The sequence below is a fragment of the Dendrobates tinctorius genome, unplaced genomic scaffold (genome assembly GCF_039654945.1).
Source record: "Dendrobates tinctorius isolate UK_male_01 unplaced genomic scaffold, ASM3965494v1 ptg000022l, whole genome shotgun sequence".
NCBI lineage: Eukaryota > Metazoa > Chordata > Amphibia > Anura > Dendrobatidae > Dendrobates > Dendrobates tinctorius.
This window is the reverse complement of record NW_027361690.1, coordinates 36,450,965-36,469,857: the sequence shown is the minus strand read 5'-3', so window position 1 is coordinate 36,469,857 and position 18,893 is coordinate 36,450,965.

The following is an 18,893-nucleotide window of genomic DNA, read 5'->3' as shown; positions in this document are numbered from 1 at the left end:
CAGTGATGACTTGAACGACTTCAGATAGGTCCTTTCTTTCAATGGCAGATACTCTCAGCGGATTCTTGAGTTGTTGGACAGGAATTTGATACTGGTTCACCAAGGCCCAATGTAAGAAATTTCTGAGTCCTTGAGTCCTGATATGCTGTGTTGATAAACTGGATATCTCCACAGGAAACAGATACGTTCAAAGTCAGGAGTGAAGAATCTCCAATCACGCCCAGGGAAGCCTTACCTACTGTACAGACCCTATGTTTTGGTGTTTTCTTGATCTCTCAGGGCAACAATAAATGAAGTGCTCCACGCCACTGCAGCCAAAGCATACTCCCTTAGCACGACCATGTTCCAGCTGCTGCTCTGCCAGCATAACACGATCGCCCTGCATGGGTTCAGAGTAGATAGCATTCTCTAGGAACTGGGGAACAAGTGGTCTCTGTGAGGAAGTTGGCAAACATGAAGATTTAATTTCACGTGTCACCTCCTCGGTCCGCTCTGGAAACCCGAGGTCGTTCTGGATTGCCAGGGAGATTAATCCGTCCAGAGTGGCAGGGATGTCTTGACCAGCCAATTCGTCCTTGATCCTTCTGGATAATTCCTCCCAAAAGGCGGGTACCAATGCTTTGTCGTTCCAACCTACTTTGGAAGACAGGGTGCAGTACTGGATGCCATACTGGATGACAGACAATTCTCCCTGATGCAGTCTGAAAACATTTAGTGGAGGAACCAGGCTTCTCAAACACCTTTCGGAAGGCCACCAGGAAGGTCTGTATATTTATGGTTACAGGGTGCCCTCTCTTACACAAGGCGTTGAGCCATGCTAGGGCCTCTCCTGCAAGGTGGCACATCAGGAATCCCACTCTAGCCTGATCAGATGGGAACTGATGGGCCAAAAGTTCATAGTGCAAGGTGCACTGGTTCAAGAATCTACCACACTGCTTAGGGTCTCCACTGAATCGAGCTGGAGCACAATTTTTTTTTCTAGCTGATCATGCAGCCCCTGACGAAGGATTCATTCCGAAACGCGCGTCGGGGCTGTGTTGCTCGCTTACCAGCAGTCCTTAAAGGTATACACCCTCATTTGTCCTTGCGCACTTCCATTCCTATTTTTTTGCACTCAGCACTTTAATTTGCACCATTTGGATGAACATTTCACTATTGTTGGTTTATATTGCACTCTTGGAGTTTTGCTTTGAATATACTGACACTCTGTTTGAGCCTAGACATATTTGGTTTGGTTCTTTATATATTTTTTGTCACTTTTCTACAGGACAAGTATTTTAAAAAGGTGTAATTACATTATCTCACATATGTGGACCGTTGTGTATGTTGTCTATTAAACCTATACAGGTATATATTTTAATCAATTTGAGCACACATTGCTTTTTTATATATATGTACCACTATTATATAGTAAAGGTATTTTAAATTTCATTATTGTTTCAAAAAATTTATTTTATTTTTTTATTTTTAAATATTTGTACTATTGACCATAAAATTCGGGTTTTTTCCTTGTGGTTCGGTATGTAAGTTTCTCTCGAATGGTCTACAATTCCCCCATGAGCATCCACTTTTAAACGTTGGAAATAGGAACCCTAAATGATTTCTGTTATATAATTCTTTTTAATTTTCTACGTTTCTTTGTGGTATTGCTGGTAATCAGGTCAATTGGTTTCCTCGTCAGCTCATGGTAAAGCTCTGAGGCCTGGGGGTTCTTGTGATCAGTGGGATCCATGGCCTGAGCAAACTGTCACACTCCCCAGTGGTGCACGTGGTTCGTGGACCTACTGTGCCACGGGGCCGGGCTTGCCTGTTAGGAGCGCAGCTAAGATCACCTGGTGTTCGCTGGAACTTCCCCTGAGGAAGCTCACACCAGTCGCGCTTTGGGGCTGTTACTCTGTAGTCACACAAGGATCCATATAGGTAAGAATCCTGCGTTAGTCAGTGTGTTTATCTGTCCTATAGAGATTTAATTCAGCCCATGAATATGAACTGAGGTGAGACTTAGTCTGACATTTGTCACTACATAGTAACTTTCTTACATCTTAAAGGTATATTCACACATTGATAGTGGGAGATACGAACCGTCTTTTTTCAATCAGGAACACGATTCCCCAATCCGTATACTCATTGACCCCAGACTCATTTAACTGAGTCCTTCATTAGTCCTTCATGAGTCCTTCATTAGTTTTTCCTATGCTACTACTTTTTACTGATGTGTTAAAAATGTGTTTTTTATGATGTTATAATAAAAAGACTTTTCTACAGTAATTACTGTTTGACTCCATTCCTCTCAGTATTTATTGCATATTCAGGAGTAGTTCTGTTGCCTGTAACATTTCTTTATGTGGCTATTAAGCCCCTATTCACATTGAATGTGATGTTTGTTGTTCTGACATATTTGTTTCCATACAATGCTGCTTGGTCTGTGAATATTTCTGTGATCTCTAAAAGTGAACCAAAGCTTTTAAAAATTTTGTAGGCTTCTATTTCTCAGACATACAGTGTTACATGGTCTATAAATATTTCTGTGATCTGTAAAACTGCTAAAAAGCTTTTAAAAATTCTGTAGGCCTTAATTTCTCAGACATACAGTGTTACATGGTCTATGAACATTTTTTTGCCTCTAAAAGGCAACAAAAGATTTTTAAAACATTTGTAGGCTTCCATTTCTCAGGCATACAGTATTACTTTGTGAATATTTCTGTGATATCTAAAAGTGAACAAAAGCTTTTAAAAATTTTATAGGCTTCCAAATTTCTCAGCTATACAGTGTTACGTGGTCTGTGAACATACTGTGATCTCCAAAACTCACAAAAAGCATTGAAACATTTTTCTGGATTGAATTTGACTGTCATCCATACACTTTTGCTTTCTTTCTTTTACATTACGGTGGAGTAAACTCACCAAAACCGCATTGAAAATGAGTGTATGTATGTGTGTATCAGCCACGCCCCACGGAACTTATCTAGATGTGTGGTGAGCACTTTGAACCCCCAAGTGCTTCACAGTAGTTTATAACGCCCGGACGTGAAAATAAAAAAATCATATTTTTTCCACAAACATGATCATTTAGTCCCCAATTTTTTTATTTTCTCAAGGGTACCAGGAGAAATTGGACCCCAAAAGTTGTTGTCCAATTTGTCCTGAGTACGCTGATACCTCATACAGTTGTGGCCAAAAGTAGTGACACCCCTGCAATTTTGTCAGATAATACTCAGTTTCTTCCTGAAAATGATTGCAAACACAAATTCTTTGTTGTTATTATCTCCATTTAATTTGTCTTAAATGAAAAAACACAAAAAGAATTGTCCTAAAGCCAAATTGGATATAATTCCACACCAAACATAAAAAGAGGGTGGACAAAAGTATTGTCACTGTTCGAAAAATCATGTGATGCTTCTCTAATTTGTGTAATTAACAGCACCTGTAACTTACCTGTGGCACCTAACAGGTGTTGGCAATAACTAAATCACACTTGCAGCCAGTTGCAGCCACATTGGTCTTCTTTCTTTTCTCCATGCTCAAAGAACTGTCTGAGGACTTGAGAAACCAAATTGTGAGGAAGCATGAGCAAACTCAAGGCTACAAGTCCATCTCCAAAGACCTGAATGTTCCTTTGTCTACCGTGTGCAGTGTCATCAAGAAGTTTAAAGCCCATGGCACTGTGGCTAACCTCCCTAGATGTGGGCGGAAAAGAAAAATTGACAAGAGATTTCAACGCAAGATTGTGCGGATGTTGGATACAGAACCTCGACTAACAGCCAAACAAGTTCAAGCTGCCCTGCAGTCCGAGGGTACAACAGTGTCAACCCGTACTATCCGTTGGCATCTGAATGAAAAGGGACTGTATGGTAGGAGACCCAGGAAGACCCCACTTCTTACCCTGAGACAAAAAAAAAGCCAGGCTGGAGCTTGCCAAAACTTACCTGAAAAAGCCTAAAACGTTTTGGAAGAATGTTCTCTGGTCAGATGAGACAAAAGTAGAGCTTTTTGGGCAAAGGCATCAACATAGTGTTTACAGGAGAAAAAAAGAGGCATTCAAAGAAAAAAACACGGTCCCTACAGTCAAACATGGTGGAGGTTCCCTGATGTTTTGGGGTTGCTTTGCTGCCTCTGGCCATGGACTGCTTGACCGTGTGCATGGCATAATGAAGTCTGAAGACTACCAACACATTTTGCAGCATAATGTAGGGCCCAGTGTGAGAAAGCTGGGTCTCCCTCAGAGGTCATGGGTCTTCAAGCAGGACAATGACACAAAACACACTTCAAAAAGCACTAGAAAATGGTTTGAGAGAAAGAACTGGAGACTTCTAAGGTGGCCAGCAATGAGTCCAGACCTGAATCCCACAGAACACCTCTGGAGAGATCTAAAAACGGCAGTTTGGAGAAGGCACCCTTCTAATATCAGGGACCTGGAGCAGTTTGCCAAAGAAGAATGGTCTAAAATTCCAGCAGAGCATTGTAAGAAACTCATTGATGGTTACCGGAAGTGGTTGGTCGCAGTTATTTTGGCTAAAGGTTGTGCAACCAAGTATTAGGCTGAGGGTGCCAATACTTTTGTCTGGCCCATTTTTGGAGTTTTGTGTGAAATGATCAATGTTTTGCTTCATTCTCTTTTGTGTTTTTTCATTTAAGACAAATTAAATGAAGATAATAATACCAAAGAATTTGTGTTTGCAATCATTTTGTATTATCTGACAGTATTGCAGGGGTGTCAATACTTTTGGCCACAACGGTATGTGGGAGAAAACTACTCTATGGGCACACGTAATGGCTAGGAAGAGGAACAGACACAACACAAAATACGTGCTGCAACGAGCACCAAGAAGTAGCACAAGGAAATAGGAGTGCGGCCAGAACGGTGCGGGAGATCCACACAATCACCAGGCGCCCTCCTCCTAGGGAGGATGCCTGAAGTACCTGAGCGCCCGGAAGAGCTCCTCAAGCCCGGCCCCTCAGCGCCGCCCACGGCCAGACGCCGAGGACGGACGGGCGCGCGCCCGCAACCTAGGGCCAGTGCGTGCAGCAGGAGGGAAGGCAGGACAGGCGCGCGCATGGACAGTGGCGCGCAGGTGAGGAGAGGCTTCGGCGGCTGCCACCGCTGATGGGGCATTGGCGGGCACGACCGCCGATGTCACACCAGGTCTTGCTCTCATTAAGTAGGCTGGAGTACAGTTGGTGGAGTTTACCAGATCCGGCAACAGGTTTCTCTATCCCAAGGGCAAGGTCTTCAATAGGTCATTTACCACTTTGTTCATTTTCTCACACATACCATTTGTCTGTGGATGGTACGGCATCGTCCTGATTTTCTTGCAGCCGTACAGGTTACAGAACTCCTGGAACACTTCTGCTTCAAAGGCTGGGCCTTAGTTTGTAAGCACTCGTTCAGGGTAACCGTGCGGTCTACAAAAGTGTTGTTGAAATGCTTTGGCCGCTATCTTTGCTGTTTGGTCCTTGACAGGCACGACTACCAGGAACCTTGAGTAATGGTCAACAATGGTGAGGGCGTAGACATAGCCTGAACGGCTTGGGGTCAGCTTCACATGGTCCAAGGCTACCAATTCAAGCGGCTGTTTTGTGATTATTGGCTGTAACAGGGCTCGCTGGCTGTTACGGTCCTTCCAGTGTGGGAGGAACGGCCCCTGTCGAGTGTTCGGGCCGGAACCAAGGGAGCCGTCATCTGGGTTCCGGGGGAAACGATCCCCGGGGGGTAGAATTCGGGGACGGACCGTTGTGACAGACAGATGGGCTGGGGGGGGACCAGTATAAAGGAGGCGGGGAATTCCCTGGTCAATGAGTCAGCAGACCGGGACAGAGACAGCAGGAGACCGTGGGAGCAGCTGAAAGCGACTCACCAGTGTCAGGGAGGACGCTCACCGAGGACTCCAGAAGGACGTTACCGAAGCGATCATCCGAGACTTGCTGCCCCGCTCCAGCCCACGGCCCCAGTTCAGCCCGCGGCCGCTGCCGCCTCCCCTCAGCCCGCGGTTGCGGCCTACCCGCGGTCACCCGCGGCCGCTGCCGTCTCGCTCCAGCCCGCGGCTGCAGCCTGTTCCCCGCCACCCGCAGCCGCCCTGTTCCCGCCAGTGGCCGCTGCAAGTACAGTGCCGTCGGCGGCCACCACTGTCCCGCTCCGGTCCGCAGCAGGGGCCGGGCCTCTGCTGACCGCGGACTCCCCGTCGCAGCCGTTAGCTGCGCAGGTGGCCTGTCATTCACCACCACACATCGCTGCCACTTGCCCCAGGCCAGGGGCTGCGGCCCAACCGTCCAAGGACTCCGCCGGAGCCCGTGGGGCTCCAGTGTCATCAGCGCGCCGGAGTGCACGAAGACTTCGTCATCGCCTCAGCAACTGGGCCCAGCAACTACTACGCCGAAAGACCACCAACCCGAACAGCGAGGGACGTCTGGACGGCTAAGTTGACTTTATAATTAAGGACCCGTAGTTGGCCATACCGCGGCTCTATAGTGACCGGCTGTTGCCGGAAGTAGTCATGTTATACCCGTTTGTGTGTGCTTGTATAGAACCCCTGCGAGGGCAAACCGTGTTACCCCTTTTGGTGATCAGGCCGAGACTGAGGAAACTTCCCTCTAGTCTATTAAACGTTATTATAGAAAGCACCAAATTGTCTCGCGACTCGTCACTGCATCCTGCGTACCTGCAAATACCACACCTGCATAGGGTGCATGGTCCACACTCTCGGCACCAATCTTCCTCATACCAACCCAGTAGAATCTCTTGCAACGTAGGACCTCCAAGTTCTTCCATCCGAAGTGTCCTGCTCCATCGTGGTATGCTTCCAGGACCATTGACACATTACGCTTCGGGACTACCACCTGCCAGACCAGTTTGTGAGTTCGGGCGTTGACACGCCTCCGACACAGCTTTCCCTCGTAGATGAATAGCCTGCCCTTTTCCTTCCACAACTGTTGGGTCTCTTGTGGAGCATCTGGACCAGGGTGCGAGTCAGCTTGCGCCAGTAACTCCTTTATCAGACGGACTGCTGGGTCACTATCCTGGGTCTCTGCCCACTCATGGTGGGGAAATGGGTTTAGCGCGGCCTCTTTCATGATGTAGCGCTTGTTTTTCACCCCTTGGGCGCGTTGGGCCGCAAATGACCGGTGAAAGGCAGGTAACTCGATTTCTTCGAGTGCCTCCGGATCTTCTTCCGCATCTGGTAAGTTGGGCATTCTGGACAGCACATCAGCATTGGCGTTCTTATGTCCCGCTCGGTACTTGATGGTAAACTCGTAGTTGGACAGCCGGGCCATCCAACGCTGGTCCAGCGCACCTAGCCTTGCGGTTTCCAAGTGAGTCAGCGGATTGTTGTCCGTGAAGATGGTAAACTTTGCCGCAGCTAGATAGTGGTTGAATCGCTCGGTCACAGCCCAGACTATGGCGAGGAACTCCAGTTTAAAGGAGATGTAGTTGTCAGGGTTACTTTCAGTGGGATGAAGCTTCCTGCTGGCGTAGGAGATTACCCTTTCTTTGCCTTTCTGTACCTGCGACAGTACTGCTCCCAGTCCCACGTTGCTGGCATCAATATAGAGGATGAATGGTTGGTCATAGTTTGGGTAGGCCAGAACTTCGTCCCCTGTGAGAGCCAACTTCAACCGAGTGAAGGATCTTTCCAGTTCGTCATTCCAGTCAAACATAGGACTCTTCTTCCTGGCCTTCTTGGGCTGGCCCATGAGAAGGTTTTGCAGGGGTGTACCTATTTCAGTGAAGCCCTTGATGAACCTTCGGTAGTAGCCTACCAACCCGAGGAACTGACGTATTTCATGATGTTGCTAGGCCTCTGCCAGTCCCGGATAACTTTGTCGGGGTCTCGTGACACGCCTTCCGCGCTCACTACGTGGCCCAGGTACTGCACCTTGGGCTTCAGGAGGTGCCATTTGGATGGTTTCACTTTCAAGCCAAAGTTGGACAGGGCCTCGGCCAGGTGCTCCAAATGGTCTTCATAGGTCTTGGAGAAGACAATGACGTCATCTAGGTACAGCAGAACTGTCTCAAAGTTCTTGTGTCCAAGGCAGCACTCCATCATCCTCAGGAACATTCCTGGCGCGTTGCAAAGCCCGAACGGCATGTAGTTGAATTCTGAGAGGTCCATTGGTGTTGCGAAGGCGGTCTTCTCTTTTTCTGCCTCTGCCACTGGAACCTGCCAATACCCACTGGTGAGATCCAAGGTAGAAAAGTAGTTAGCGGTTCTCAGTGCAGCTAGAGATTCCTCTATCCTAGGTAACGGATAGGTGTCCTTGTGGGTAATGCTGTTAGTTGTAGTCAACACTCATCCTCATTGTACTATCTTTCTTTCTAACGAGGACTAACGGAGCTGCCCAGGGGCTACAACTGTCTCTGATCACCCCAGCCTCCTTCATCTCTCGTAACATACTCTTGGCACATTGATAGTGAGCTGGGGGTACAGGCTGGTGCCACTCTTTAATGGGTGGATGATTTCCAGTGGGGATATGATGCTGAACCCCTTTTACCTGCCCAAAGTCTAAAGGGTGTTTGCTGAATACGCGTTCAAACTCTTGGACTAGTCGGTAAACCCCATTCTTTTGGTGTGGAAAGGTGGAGTCAGTGCCTACATGCAGCTGCTGACACCAATCCTCCAGCTGTTTTGCAGAGCCATTGTCCTCCGCCTGGTCGGACAAGACCAAGGGTTCTGCTGTCTGAATTGTGTCGTGATTGACAGTGAACAGCTTAGCAACGGTGGCATACTGAGGTAGTTTGGCCTACTGCTCCCCACAATTTAAGATGCGTACTGGCACCCTCCCCTTACGGACATTGACTACCCCTCTGACTGTCAGGACAGCGGGCCTACTGTCAGAGTACACTGGTTCTACCTGGGCTTAGTAATCTCTTCCCCTGAGGCCTATGGCTGCCCGACACCAAATTAATATTTCACTCCTTGGGGGTATTGCAATGGGGAATGAATCACTCACTCTGACACTGCCGCCTTCTCCGCCAAAGCTCTACCTGTTGTCTTTGCATCAGGGCCTTGATCTCCTTTTGCAGGACCCGTTGCTCACTGGAACCAGCAGTTTCGGCTACCTGTTGCAACAAAATATTAACCTCGGCAAGACAATTTTCTTTCACATTAGTACCTAAGGTCATTATTGGGTTACATTCTCATCGATCAATGTCTACAATTATCAGGCCTTGGGCTTTTAATTCTACTCGCCCCACCTTAATGGTCACCTCCTTATACCCCACTTGTGGCAAAGGCTGACCATTGCTGGCGACTACTGTCAGCTCATCATCTGGGCCGCGAGTAATTTCAGAGTTAGCCCAATACCGTTTGTAAAGAATATATAACATAGTTGTCACCTGAGAGCCAGTGTCCCATAAAGCGTTCATTGGGATGCCGTCAATCACAACTGGGAGGACCGGTCGTCCTCCGATGTACTTGGCTCGCCAGTTCTGTGGGCCTGGTCATCCTACTCCTGGGGTTTGGCCCTCTGCCCTAGGGGTTTCTGGTTTAAATTGCAGAATCTTGCGATGTGCCCCTCTTTGCTGCAGCGTTAGCAAATGGGTCGTCCGTCCTGATCGTAGCGATCGTTGTCTCTCCATCTGGTCGGTGGGATCCTCTTCCGCCATCGCCATGGGACGTCATCTGGACTGGAGGCCAACTGGATCTTCTCCTTCGGGGGCATTTGCATGGACTGCACAGTTCTGGCTAGTGCAGCCATACTTTTGGTCAGCTCCTGGACCTGAAGACGTAGTTCTGCAGATGGATCATTATCCAGGGTCTGTGCGTTGGTCTCAATAGGGGCCTGAGGGAAGGATGCCACCTCCTGGTCTTATGTAATTGCTGGGCGCCTAGGGGGCGCTGGGCGGCTGACATTTGGTTTATGCAGCACCTGGATTGCCCTGTCTTTAAAGTCTGCAAAGTTCAGGTAAGGGTTTTGTAGGGCCATGATGCGCAGCTGTGTCGTGTGGGTGCTGGACAGGAGTCCCTCAATAAATTGCTCCTTTAACAGTCTGTCTCCATCCTGCATGCTGTCTGGGTCAATCTGATTTACGGCCCACAGCACCTCCTGAAGGTTAAGAGCATAGTCCCGCAGTCCTGTCCTGCACCCTTTGTTTGCACCCAAAGAACCTCATTTTTATTTCTGCTGCAGTGCGGTTGTCAAAGGTGCTCCTCAACTTAGCCAGAACTTGCTTAACAGTCTCTTTGTCAGTGTCCTGCCAGGACTTTACTTCTCTTTGAGCTGCACCAGTTAACTGTCCAATGAGAATGTTTAAAGTACTTTTTGGCTTTCAGACAGACACTTCAAATAAACTGCACAGTCTCTCCTGAAAATCAATCAGGGTATGCAACTCCCCTGAGTATTGCGGTAGCCAGGCCACTCCCGGTGTATATGGCATTGATAGTGGCATTATAGAGACTGCAGCGGCGGTCGCCAGATCTTGCTGCGCTCTGGGGGCTGTGGCTGCGCCGGCCGCTGGATTCTGCTGTTCTATGGGGGCTGCAGCTGCACTTGCCTCTGAATCTTGCGGCACCCTTGGGGCTGCGGCTGTGTCCGCCGCTAGATCTCCATCTGCGCTGGACATTTTCTTCCCCCCTAGTGAATCTTAGCCAGGCTCTGAGTTTCCACTGGCTTACCAGGCTGTTGCTCCATCGGCTGGATGAACGTGCGTGCCGGGATTCCAGGCCTCAGTTCCCTGCTCTCTGCCAGCTACTGTCTCCATGGGCAGCACTTCTCTTTTTGCACTCTCTCTCAGGCTCCGCCCACAATGACACGTTCCCTTCTGCTTCCCGTGCACCGTGTGGCGATGTAATGCAATTCACCCAGTTCAATACAGTTTATGGCAAACAATACCCGGCAATACCGGGGTACGGATCCTGTTCGTGACGCCAAAATGGATCGCCCACCAGGGCAGTGGGGATACTCGGTACCGGGTCGGTTCTTAAAGGGATGTGTCACAGCGGCAGTGACCTGGTCCGTGGCCCTGGGCGTCCAATAAAAGGGGATATTTACAGGGAGAAAATAAAGAGTTTGAAAAGTGTTTGTGACGCCACCTGTGGTTTCTGGTCAGAGGTGACCAGCGCTGCAGGGCAGATTATCTGGGACTGATGGTGATGCAGCAGAGTTGGTATAACTCTCCACAGGCAGAGCTTTGTCCCAGGGCAGAATAATTAGAAGACACAACAGAGTGCAGTTTCCTTTGCCTTTTACTGAGCAGTGCAGGTACAGTCCAGGGCTCAGGTTACAGATGGTTCTGGAGTCGATCAGCCTGAAAGCAATTTGGGAATTTCCTTATTCAGGTGGGTTGTGAGGCCTCCTTTCTAGAGCTAGTTTCTAAGGTACTTGCTGCTGTGAACTCTATTCAAGTCCCTCTCTCTGTCTGATGCTTAGGTAGAACTCCACTCGCATGACAGGCAGCTGGAACCTGCTTCAGGGATCGCTCCTATTTGGCGTCTCTGGCTCACATGTGCTGCTGTGTCATCGAGTATCAGTTGGGGACAGAGGATCTGCGGTCTTCTGTCCTCTGGATTCTGCTGCTGGGGCTTTAGTACCCACACAGCCTCAGACTCCGGGGTCCGGTCTCTGGTTCTCAAGCCTGGTGATGAGCTCAGCTATAGCTCCTGTCCCCAGCTACTCTCCACACATCCTGTCTTAACCCTGTTCAGGCACTAACTACTAACTTCCTGCTTCTGACCAGAGAGCAGCTCCCCAGAAGTCAGGTTTAGCGCTCCCTCTGCTGGTCTGGAGCAGGAACTGTACTGCATGCTGGAACTACCTGGTAAGGGGATTCCTTCTTTCCTTCCAGGCATGACATCACTATCCCCTGGAGGGAGGCAAGGCCATTGTGGCAACCAAACTCCTGGGGTGCCACACTTGTCTGGGCGGGTTTTTAGTGGGGGTCATAACAGACAGGCACTTTCACCTGTCAACATAAAATGCAGACTGGTTCACTCTCATAAAAATGAACAAAGCTTGGATTAGCCCACACTTTTCCACATCACCAGATGACAGTAGCACTTAAAGTGTTTGTAATATTCAATATTTTAATGAGGCCTGCCAGTTTTTGCCTTTCAGGGGTTGTTCTGCCCATTCTGTGCAGCTAGATATTTTTAAGTGCTGTTACAGCTATGGCTATTAGGTGTCATAAGTTGCCCTTCTTTTTTATTCCTGTGTTTGGAATTTTCTGTTCCCCGAATGATTAATTGTTCAGAACCGCCCCTTCTTCTATCCTTGGTCAACAATATGTAACCATTCTCCAGCCGTCTCCTGAGTAGCTCACACCTGCTCAGCTCTTTGCAAAACCATTCCTATAACAAGCGGATTCTGGTAAGGTTAATGCAATTATGAGTTATGCATCTCTGTTAGCAGCCATAATGTAGCCCCCTATGATGTTTGCATTGCATGCTCAGCTCCTGTGATGTTATTTTACTGTATGTTTGTTATAAGCATCCTCTAGTTATGCATCCTCCGTTCAGTGAGTGTAAAGCTGGCAGCCATTAGTGTGTTAGTTATCTTTCTCCTTTGCTGCTGTGTATGTTATATTGCCCAGCTCTTATATAATGCATGATAACAGCATCTTGTATCATTGCTACTGTTGTGATAAGACCTTGCATTGCTATTACCTGCCAGTATTTGTGCATTGTATACTGTCTTCCAGTACTGACATGCTGTATTATCTGTCTCTTGTAGTTTTTACCTGAATCATCCACATTTTGTACAACAATCTGCTGAATTATCCATAACTGTGTTCTACTATACCATCTGTTATCATCTCCCATCGTTGTCCATATCATTCCAATAAATAATAGACTTAAGCACCCATACAGTCTTGTTTCTGGGAGTGGATGAAAGGTTAAGCCGTATGCTGGAATCCACACAGCGTCATACGTGGAAGAAGGCAGAACAGGGGTCTATGAATGACACTCATCATATTTTCTGTCTGATTTTGCACTTTCTGCAAAGCCTTTATGACTGTATAGATACATCAACTACACTTTCAAAATAATTTTGTTCAATTGTTGATACTTTAATGTATCATCCATACAGTTTAACACAAAAAGTGAGCAAAAATGGCTCCAAAATTTGTCCCACAATTTCTACTGAACATAACAATACCCCATAAGTGGCTATACAGTACTACTTAGCCATACGGAGAGACTCGGGAGGAATAGAGCACTATTTGCCTCCTTGAGTGCAGATTTTCCTAGAATAATTTGTGGACTCTATATACAGAGCCCCTAATTGCTAGATGAGCAGAATCCCCCCCTCATGTGACCCCATTTTGTATATTATACCCCTTTGGGAATTTATCTACAGGTGTAGTGATGATTTTGACTCCATGGGTGTTTTCCAGAAACAAGCGACAATGGATGTTGCTGAGAAAAAATTGCAAAGTGCCACTGTAGTCAGGGCCACCATCAGGCAATTACTGCCCTGACTGGCATATGGGGCCCGGTGGGCAGAGGGGGCCCACATCGGGCCCCGTCTTATCTGCTCACCGGGCCCCTACCGGCAGTCTAAACCAGGCCCTTAGCAGCGCTGCGGTGCAGCAGTTGAACGCTATTGACATTCGGGCCCGCCGGCCCACATGTCAATAGTTAACAGCCGCCAGCCAATCGGAGGCTGGCAGCTGACGTCAGCTGCAGCGCACACATAGCCGGCGTCTGACGTAATTGTCAGTCGCCAGCGAGTGCGCGCTTCAGCTGCGTGGAGGGAGCTTTGCCGCTTGAGTGTGGCCAGGTAAGAAGAACTTGTTTTTTTAGTTTTTTATTTTATTGAAAGGGGGGCCCAGGGCAGGCTGAGACACAGGGGCAGAATGCAAGACACAGGGGCAGAATGCAAGACACAGGGGCAGAATGCAAGACACGGGGGCAGAATGCAGACATGGGGGCAGAATGCAGACATGGGGGCAGATTGCAAGACATGATGGGGCAGAATGCAGACATGGGGGCAGAATGCAGACATGGGGGGGCATAATGCAAGACATGATTGGGCAGAATGCAGACATGGGGCAGAATGCAGATATGGGGCAGATTGCAAGAAATGATGGGGGCAGAATGCAGACATGGGGCAGATTGCAAGACATGGGAGCAAAATGCAGACATGGGGCAGAATGCAGACATGGGGGCAGAATGCAAGACATGATGGAGCAAAATGTAAGACATGATGGGGGCAGAATGCAAGACATGATGAGGGCAGAATGCAAGACATGGGGGCAGAATGTGAGACACAGGGGCAAAATAGACATGGGGAAGAATGCAAGACACGGGGCAGAATGCGAGACACGAGGGCAGAATGCAAGACATGGGGGCAGAATGTGACAGTGAGACAGGAGGGGCAGAATGGACATGGGGCAGAATGTGACAGTGAGACACAGGAAGGGGCAGAATGTGAGGCAAGGGTGCAGAATGTGACAGTAAGACACAGGAGGGGGCAGAATGTGACAGTGAGACACAGGAGGGGACAGAATGTGAGACACAGGAGGGGGCAGGATGGGAGACACATGGTGCAGGATCATGGGGCAGGATTGATACGATGGAGACAGATGGGGAGATCATATGGGGCACAATGGATACTCATGAGGGCAGGATGGGAGAACAAATGGCTGAAGCTAGGAATGAGACACACGGGGGCCAGGATGGGGAATATTATTACCATAGGGGCTAATTAAGGGATATTATTACTGCAGTGATGTATTTATTTTATTTTTTGAGTATACTGTTTTAAATGGGGGGGCGGTCCTGTTACTGCGTAGAGTGATGCCATGTTGCTTTTTTTTCTTCATGTGATGTAATGTAGAAGTTGGGAAAAAAATAAGTAATGTGTTCTGCAAGCAGAGCTCTAGATAACTGTTATTTCCTGCAGAGACGAGCCCTGGCTGGAAGAAGTGTTGGCGATCTGTGCTGGATGAAAGATGAAAAGCAAGGATGAAGGACTTCACCTAGAGACATCACTGGTGAGTTAGTGTGTTACCTATACACTGTCAATATACACTGTATACTATATACAGAGGTCCTGTGTATAATGTCATTGATCACTGTATTACCGGTACACAGACACTGCATACTAAGTACAGATCCCCTGTGTATAATGGCCCTTATGGTGATAGTATTGTTTTTTTATTACTTATCAGTATTGTAGTATTCAGTCAATATGTGGTGATAATATGTGGTCTGGACATGGTGTTGCGTGATTTGTCCCTTGTATGTGCTATTATTTGGTCACTTTGTGGTGGTAATATATGGTCTGGTCATGGTGCGGTGGTATTTGTTCCTTGCATGTGGTATGTGGTAATATAGGTCACTATGTGAAGGTAATATGTGGTCTGGACATGGTGCCGTGGTATTTGTCCCTTGTATGTGATATTATTGGTCATTTTAAAAATGTAAAAATAAATAAAAATATCTGTATTGCATATTTTAGCAAATATTTAATAGGTTAGTGTAGAGTAGAGCGCGGCCAAAAGTGTCTACAGTGTTGATGGCGGCTTTAAAAATCTTTTGGCCAAAGCAAAAGCTGCCGGCTATATGTGTGATCTGGTGATGGGAACTGTTAATGTGTGATTGGTGAGAAGTGGAGTTTTTCCAAGAGAGGGCGGTGGGACTGTGGACAGTTTGAGGCAGGGCTGGGGTGGAGCCTGGGAGGAGTTTAAAGGGGGCCTCAAAAATTTTGCCAGTATGGGGCCCCGAAATTCCTAGTGGCAGCCCTGGTTGTAGAGACCAGTACGCTATATGGACCAGTACGTTGCAGTCACCAGTATGTTGTACCGTACCCGTGCTTCTGGAGACATGCACCCGTAAGTTAGGCGAGCTCTCATTGCTTCAGAAATGCCAAACATGTGGACGCTATATGTGGTTTAGGCACACTGTGAGGCTCAGAAGTGAGGGGGTATTTGGATTTGGGAGCGAAGAATTTGCTGAATTTCTTTTGGAGGGTAAGAAGCCAGAAAGACACATCATTGTTCCTCAGCCGGTGTAAAGAGGCTGGGAAACAGGCGGCGAATGATTTCAATATTGTTAATCACACTCGTTTAGTGGCCTGAAATCAGCGCATGTAAGTACAACCGAAATGTTTCTGGGTGTAATTTGTTAGAATTTGGGGCCCCCATTTTAAACTTCTGCCTAGGGCCCCACATTGCCTAAAACCAGCCCTGCCCACCCCAGTCTCAATTTATCACTATTTGCTGTCCCCACCACGAGTCTCAATACGTCTCATTTGCTGTCCCCACCCCACAGTTTCATTTCATCACCATTTGCTGTACCCATCCCCTAATCTTAATTTATCAACATTTGCTGTCCCCAAGCCCAGTCTCAATTAATTATTTGTTGTCCCCTATCCCCAGTATGAATTCATCACCATTTACTGTTCCCACCCTCCAGTCTCAATTCATCACCATTTGCTGTCCCCACCTCCACTCTCAATTAATCATTCTTTGCTGACCCCATCCACCAGTCTCAATTCATCACCATTTGCTGTTCCCACCCCTAGTCTCAATTAATCATTCTTTGCTGTTCCCATCCCCAGTCTCAATTCATCAATATTTGCTGTCCCCACCTCCAGTCTCAATTAATCATTATTTTCTGTACCCTCCCCCCAGTTTCAAGTCATCATAATTCACTGTACCCCACCCTCCAGTCTTAAGTAATGCTCATTTGTTCCCTCCTTCCCACACTCATTTAATTCATTTTATTAAAAAAAATATATATATTTTTTTTTCATACTTACCTCTAATACAATCCTCCTGCAGGCGCAGCTCCACTTCTGCTGTCCTCTTGGTGAGTGGCCCTCGTATATGCCAGTGGGTACGCGATGACATAACCACGTACGCACCGTCACTAGCACGTCACAAAAGAGGTTGAGGGAGTCCTGGAGCTGCACAGTCATTCTGTATTGAGGGCAGCATCAGGCAGGCAAGCTTCCAGCACTGAGATGTTTGCCGCAATACATTATACCCTTGGATACTGGGCTTGGTCCCCTCTCTTTCCTTCTGCTCACCAGGCCCCATACAGCAGTAAGGGCAGTAATGCTCTGATGGCGGCCCTGCGTGGGAATGTGACCTAACACTGATATTCAACTATGGTCTGCACTTTATTTAGTCTCACTATGGTATGACATGCACAAGGACTATAGATGTGATACTATCTGTTTATGCACCTTACAGATATACCCCTGTTGGTTTATTTGTTGATATTGTATATTATATTATACATACACATTTTATTGTATTTATGCTATGCATATTGTATAGACCATTCTTTTTTACTTTTTAGCAAAGCAGGATATATATACAGTGGGTACGGAAAGTATTCAGACCCCTTTAAATTTTTCTCTTTTTTTTCATTGCAGCCATTTGGTAAATTCAAAAAAGTAATTTTTTTCCTCATTAACGTACACTCTGCACCCCATCTTGACTGAAAACAACAGAAATAAAGAAATTTTTGCAAATTAATTAAAAAAAAAAGCAACTGAATATCACTTGGTCATAAGTATTCAGATGCTTTGCTCAGTATTGAGTAGAAGCACTCTTTTGAGCTAGTACAGCCATGAGTCTTCTTGGGAATGATGCAACACGTTTTTCACACCTGGATTTGGGGATCCTCTGCCATTCTTCCTTGCAGATCCTCTCCAGTTCCGTCAGAGTGGATGGTGAACGTTGATGGACAACTATTTTCAGGTCTCTCCAGAGATGCTCAATTGGGTTTAGGTCAGGGCTCTGGTTGGGACAGTCAAGAATGGTCACAGAGTTGTTCTGAAGCCACTCCTTTGCTATTTTAGCTGTGTGCTTAGGGTCATTGTCTTGTTGGAAGGTGAACCTTCGGCCAAGTCTGAGGTCAAGAGCACTCTGGAAGAGGTTTTCATCCAGGATATCTCTGTACTTGGCTGCATTCATGCTTCATTCAATTGAAACCAGTCGTCCTGTCCCTGCAGCTGAAAAACACCCCCGTAGCATGATGCTGCCTCCACCATGTTTCTCTGATGGAATTGTATTGGGCAGATGATGAGCAGTGCCTGGTTTTCTCCACACATATCGCTTAGAATTATCACCCAAAAGTTTTATCTTCGTCTCATCAGACCAGAGAATCTTATTTCTCATAGTCTGGGAGTCCTTCATGTGTTTTTTAAGCAAACGCTATGCTGGCTTTCATAACTCTTGCACTGAGGAGAGGCTTCCATCAGGCCATTCTGCCATAAAGGCCCGACTGGTGGAGGGCTGCAGTGATAGTTGACTTTGTGGAACTTTCTCCCATCTCCCTACTGCATCTGTGGAGATCAGCCACAGTGATCTTGGGGATATTCTTTACCTCTCTCACCAAGGCTCTTCTCCCACGATTGCTCAGTTTGGCTGGACAGCCAGGTCTAGGAAGACTTCTGTTGGTCCCAATCTTGCTCCATTTAAAGGGAATCTGTCACCCTTTTTTCCCCTATTAGCTGCTGGCATAGACATCGGGGGCTTATCTGTTATGAATGAGTCACCGAAGGAGGCAAAAACAGAAATACAAGCTAAGTCCAGAAAACCAGAGAAGTTGGCAACTATCAGATTGCAGACCCCTGAACCTATCAACACAACTAGCAGTAGCCGTGGGGGGTTCCTACGATGCCCTAGACCCCTCGATCACAGCCGGAGAATTAAATAGGCCTAAAGAAAGAAAGGGGAAATCTAAACTGCCCCAGAGCAGACCCCAAAGCAATAGGCAGCCCCCAACTTATAATGACGGTGAAGCAAGATGAAAACACTAACACAGACAGAAAGATAGACTGAGCAAAGACGGGGCCCAAAACTACCTAGATAGGAAAGGACAGGAAGGCTGCTGTCTGCAATCTGCCAAAACCCTATCAAAGACATAAGCCAACAAGCTGATATGAAAAAGGCCCTGAAGCAGCTAGGCTTCAAAAACTAAATCAGCACTCAGGTATTTTCA